Source organism: Pavona decussata, unplaced genomic scaffold (assembly GCF_977016875.1).
Source record: "Pavona decussata unplaced genomic scaffold, jaPavDecu1.1 SCAFFOLD_115, whole genome shotgun sequence".
NCBI classification, from domain to species: Eukaryota; Metazoa; Cnidaria; class Anthozoa; order Scleractinia; family Agariciidae; genus Pavona; species Pavona decussata.
In genome coordinates this window covers 3,236-9,251 of record NW_028145529.1, presented here as the reverse complement: position 1 = coordinate 9,251, position 6,016 = coordinate 3,236, and the positions used below count along the sequence as shown (strand labels likewise).

Genomic DNA, 6,016 nt, shown 5'->3' with positions numbered 1-6,016 from the left:
CTCTTGATAATGGAGTCAAGATGACTCCGAAACGTCGAGCCTTAAATCTCTCTGTAATTTTTACATGTCTTTGATTCAGCAAATCCCTTTTAATTAAAAAATAAATAAACATGTTATTCACCGGCCTAGGCTGGCCGTATAGCGAAAGTAGGGACCTTCATATCAGAGTAGGATTACAAGATTGTCTGCTAGTGCGACTTTAAAATCTCAAATCAGTCACATCCCCAGAACTCTCGTTCCTTCCCGTTGCTTACCAGCAGATAAGGAGACACTAGAAACATTAATGGTGTGACAAGCGGTAATCTAAACCAAGAAAACTAGATTTGAAAAGTTGTACTAGTACTCAATCAAGTACTCGTAGTCGATCAAATCTAAAGGTCCGTAATATGTGCCCTCTGCCGGTGTTAATAACAAATATTTATGTTTGCCGTGACACCACAAATTCACGCCTCGTTTTAATTCCAGCGGGATCAGCTAAGTACTTGTACCCTTCCAGTTTAGCGACCTTTGTTACCCGTGCAACAAGTTTCTTCGTGTTTCTGCTAATGCTAAATGTATCGTTTATGCAGTGGTTGATCAGTTGGAATCCAGTGAACAAAAGTCTATCCAAATATCATTTTGAGCGTGGAGAAAACTATCGTAACTCGAAAAAACAGCAGATCCCGTTCTGAATGTCTACCTTCAGTGTACACGATGTTTTGATAATTTGTAGACACACAGCTCTACATAATCATGCTTAGAATGTCAGATCTATTGAAATGGTTGTTTTGGCTTCAAAGGAATACCTTGCTCTCCTGTATAATAGTTCACATTGTAATTGATATTGTCGCTAAATAGTTTGTTGCATATGCACTGAAAATATACATTAAGTCCAGAAAGGATGAGGAATTTGTTTCGTTAATAAGAAAACAATAAGTAGAAATGCTATTCAGTAAAAAAGTAATTTTGGGGCTCCGCTTTTAGGCTTAATTGGCTACATATCAACCACAAAGTGCTCACTTGGGGGATTCATTGTCTTAGAATTACGACGCAAGCATAAGCATAAGCACAAGCATAACCACAAGAAACGTACGTATAAACCGGTGCAACGCAAGCATAAGTACCTTGTACTTGCGCTTGTGCTTATGCTTGCGTCGTCCCGGTTTACACGTACGACGTAACGACATAAGCATAAGCACAAGCACAAGAGAATGGAACGATTTCCATTCTCTGGTGTTTTTGCTTGTGCTTGCGTCGTTGCGTCGTACGTGTAAACCGGGACGACGCAAGCGTAAGCACAAGTGCAAGGAAAGGAAACTGAAAAACAGTAACAAGTTGTCAGCGTACATTCTAGTTACTCATGCGTTGCCATTTTCCGCCATGTTGGAATCAAGTCTCTCGCCAAAAGGCAGCCCAGCCGCGCGATTGCGCCAAATTTTTATGCTTCTGCGCTTGCGTATGTCACCTTTTTCTTATGCTTATCGCAGGTGTAAACATCCTTGAGCTTATGCTTATGCTTGGGCTTATGCTTGCCTCGTACGTGTAAACCAGGCTTAAACTGCAACCGTCGCCCTCTTAGTTCAGTTGGCAGAACGCCGAAGTGCTGAGGGGGTGGTCGCTGGTTCGAACCCTGACCGGACCAACATCAGGAGAAGGTGCTGCCTTTGCTTTCGTATCGGCAAATGGTTAGATCCTCACATGTTTGGATAACCACATAAAAAGGGCGGTCCCGTCTTCAATTTATCGCACTTAAAAGAATCACTGAGAACATAACGAACTCTGGCTGTGACCATCCTCAGTGCCAGCGTGGGTCGGCTTGGCGTGATTCTCTGAAAGGATTCTCAAGGAATGTGATCATGACTCTGTATAACAGCTAGAAGTCAATGGGATTTGCTTGAGTGCTGGGAAAAACGCAGAACGAGACATAAATGACAAAGTGACCATGGTTATCCTACATTTGCCGCTCGCAAAATTGAGTAGTTTTCCGTTAGCATCGATGGCCAGAATTACCTTGCACTATTCGAGCTTATATTAGTCTATGTATCGTTTTCTTGAAAAAACCTAAAGGCGAATTACGCGTAGGCCGTTTGCCGTAAAAGCGATTCTATTAAAGCATAGAATAGTTATCGTTTTTCAGGTTGAGCATCGCAAATCAAAGCCAAAGTAATCTCTCCATTTATTAAATGAATCCCAAAATACGCAAACAATGGAATCAACCAATCAGAACTCGCAGCAAATCGGCAAGCAAATGTATTTACCAATGTCAACGAACTTTAGCGCTTATTTCACGCTTGATTGGCTTGAGTAAATGGTCGAGAAAGTGGTGCGAGTTGTAAATAAGTTGTTTCATCAATTTTACTGCAAAAATTAACAGACCTAACGTATTACCTTACCATCCTTGTTAAATTTCTGAGTTCTTTCTGAATCTCATCCAGTCGTTGTTTCATTCCCTACAGGATATCCTCGAGCTTCTCGGTTCGACCCAGTGTTGATGCTTATATTACACGATGTCGCTTTTAGATCCAAGAGATTCGAATTGGCGATAGACAGACAAGGAAAGCAAACCCCGTGATGGTAGTAAGTCTAAGTTTAATTAATTACGTGCTCAATGAAAAAAGAATTAAACGAATTCAATGTTGCTATTGAAAGTGGCGTTTGTTTGTTAAGAGAATCAGTGGAAAAATGTGGAATCTAGTTTCAGATATTTTAAACCAATCACAAGAAGGATGGATTTTTTCTTTGGCACAGAAAGTGGTGTGATGTAAAGTGAGAGGTGATTTTCTTCAGTAATCATTCGAGAATTGTCTATGCAAAATGTCCTTGAAGCTGATCCTATCGCAAAAGGGAAACCTACAACTACAACAATTTTACCTCGGTGGAGGCTGGTGAGGCTAATCAGTGACTACAAACAAAAGAATATTGAAATGACAGCCATTTTTACATTAGGTGTAATTGTCCCATGTCATTGAATTAGCCTACTAAACGAACCGGCGGATAAATCGGTGCGTTAATTACTGTGTTTTATTAAAGCTATACGAATAATTGCTTATTGTTACAAAGTTTTGAACTTCATGGGATTCTAACACAAATTTTCACGGTTTACAGCTATTTCAATTAACGTTGTCGGATTAAAATCAAGCTAAAAGACAAGACCGCAATGTTTTTTAGGATAATTTTTTATGAATAATTTCATCAAAACATCCCTGCACGTGCAGATCATTGTACTGCTAATTACAGCCAATTGTTTTCTCTAGGCATGACTGATTTTGATGAATTTATTCATAAAAATCCCACGTAAACTTTCGGTCTTGTCTTTTAGCTTCATGCTTTGAACCGACAACGTTAATTGAAATAGCTGTATGTTAGAAGAATAAAGCAAATATATTCGATTTGACAAATAAATCGTTATTATCTAACTTTCTACTTGGATAAACTTAAGACAAACTTTCTTCTGTGCTAAAAGGTAACTGGCCTGATCTTCATTTCAGCCCTCTTCAGTGAGTAGCTGGCTCCTTTCCAGTGATACCAGACCACACCTTGGTATGCATTTGAAATCGTTCCATGGTGATAGGGGCCATTCAGATTTGAGTAAAGGCAGCTCTCATGCCACCAGGCTCCTTTAAAATGTTCGGCACAGTGTTTGGACCAGTTGTCATTATCCTGATCTTTGGTCGAAAACGGGTGACCACGGTGATAGGAGAGAGAATCACCGGCTGTTCCTACAAAAAGAGTAAAAAAAGGGGGCGAAAATAGTGACAACATGCTCACTTAGCGGATGCATTGTCTCCCGCAGTTAAGATTTTTAGAGAAGTTTGGCAACAGAACAGGAACGTCAGCTGAGGACGCAAGAGCGCGCGGAATAGGCTCTTGCTTATAGGTATTCTTGATGCGCGCGCCGTTGTCAACTGACGTTACTGTTATGTTTCCAAATCAGCCTATTAGAGAGATTTATAATTACGTCTGCGACAAATGGCAAGCGCTTCCCAGTTAGCTCATTAGATGGAGCGCCGGACTGCTGAGCGCGAGAAAGTCGTGATGTACAATTTTCACCGACTGGAGAGAAGTTTCTCGAGGATGATGTTCTTGTGGTTCCGGGAGCGCAATAGTGACTTTTTCAAACAACCAGCTTACAAGACGGTTTCGATTCTCCATAAGGAATTATACAGCAAATAGAAAATTTTCAAGTACATGAAGTTGGAAGTCATGCTGCCGAAAATCACAAACAAATTAGTGTGTTTTGAGCAGTTACTTCTAATGAAAAAACTGTGCTGAGAAGAGTGCAAATTTAAACTTTATGTTCGGGATTTAATACACTCTGTCATTTATTAGTTTCATTGTAAAACTGAAAAAGGGAGGGAGGGGAGAAGGGCTTAATAATATTTTTTCCCTCTAGAAAAAGGGGGGATTATTAGAGGATTTACGGTACAAGTTAAGGCAAATTCATGAAGCAGCAGGTCTTAACTGGAAGTTGACGTCACGAGGGGCTTGATTAGCTTTAATTTTAAGTGATCGAGAAAGAGGTGCGAGTTGTTCCATCAATTTTACTGAAAAAAAAAAATAGCTGTGTATTAACAGAACTTGCTTATTACCTGAATATGATCCAATCCCTAGCTGGTACTTAGTCCTCTCGCTCGTTATTGCGAACATGTCATACTCAGCATAAGCTGTCCTTCCTGTGGTGTCTTCAAGGTCCACACGAAGTTTGTATCGTCCACTCTTAGTAAGATGGTAAATTTTTTCCAGTCCGAGCCAAAACTCGCCATTCAGGTTACCAAAGCCACGTTTGTACTCGTTCCAGCCGCGGTAGAAATCAACCGAGCCGTCCAGTCTCTTTTGGAACACTGTCCACCCCCCACCGGGTGAAGTGTGGTCACAGAACACATCAAAGGCACCTGAGCCATCAGGGTCGATTGTGTAAACACCGCTGATTCTTTCACCAGATTTGTACACCTCAGCACAGTTTTTGTAGTGATGCAAATCTAGATAGGTAAAGGCAAAGGCAAATAATGTTGCGAACCGGGGAAAGTGGTTCTTTCGGATATGGATTTCTTTCTTATTATTATACCCCATGCTATACTAGTTTACTAGAATATCAAGGGATTCATGAGCAAACACATAAATTCAGTTTGTAAACGGCCCAGATAGGTTCAGTTAAATTATACATACAGTAACCTTCCACCGGAAGTGTGCTGCGGAATGCGTAGCAATCTTTCAACTTCCTCAATTATCGAATTTTTTTTAAAAAAGAAACTTTTTTTTCAAAACTTGGTATTTACATTCAAGAAACTAGCTACATGACTCGCATGTCATGGACACCTGATAATAAAGGTTTTATATCCATAGCTATAAATTTTAATCACGGTTTACTATCCGCGTATCTTTGGAGTGATAAGCAGTACATATAGATTACGTTTCCACAAGAGTTCCGGGAGTCATATTCCGAAGGTCAAGCTTTGTGTCTTTCCTCGCCAAGATAACAAGAAACATTCTTCGTCGCAGGCCCTTTGAAGTAGTTCCCGTTACTCACATCAAAAAGGACAAAAGAATATTAGCAAACCCAGATTTACTGACCTTTGGAGTCATTTTCTGGTTTCCTTGTTAAATTTCTGAGTTCCTTCTGAATCTCATCAAGTTGTTGTTTCATTCCCAAGATAATACCCTGAAGCTTCTTGTTCGGTCCAGTGTTGATATTTATGTTACACGATGTCGCTCTCAGACCTAAGAGATTCTGATTTTGTGTTGGCGCTGAGTCCACCACTGGTGATAAAGAATTAACAACGCAGACAAGCAAAACAAACCTCATTTTGGCAGTAAGTCTAAGCCCCATTGCGTGCTCAATAAAATGAATTAAACGAATTCAATGTTGCTATTGAAAGTGGCGTTTGTTTGTAAAGATAATCAATGAAAATGTGGGATCTAGTTTCAGACTTACACCAATCACAAGAAGGATGGATTTTTTTAGTCTGAAATGTCAGCAGTCTCCTCCCCCTATTTGTGTGCAATCCACCGGATCGTAAAGTCTTTACCAGGGAAAATG

The 6,016-nt window shown here is 40.2% G+C and overlaps 1 pseudogene across 1 annotated transcript; it reads right to left on the bottom strand.

The window, feature by feature from the left end:
- Nucleotides 1-2,855: 2,855 nt before the first annotated feature.
- Nucleotides 2,856-5,806, bottom strand: LOC146469841 (microfibril-associated glycoprotein 4 pseudogene; annotated as a pseudogene). Its single transcript, XR_014867113.1, has 3 exons — nucleotides 5,551-5,806; nucleotides 4,569-4,958; nucleotides 2,856-3,698 (listed from the first exon to the last, which is right to left on the bottom strand). The product of XR_014867113.1 is annotated as a microfibril-associated glycoprotein 4 pseudogene (transcript).
- Between the last annotated feature and the right edge of the window lie 210 nt (nucleotides 5,807-6,016).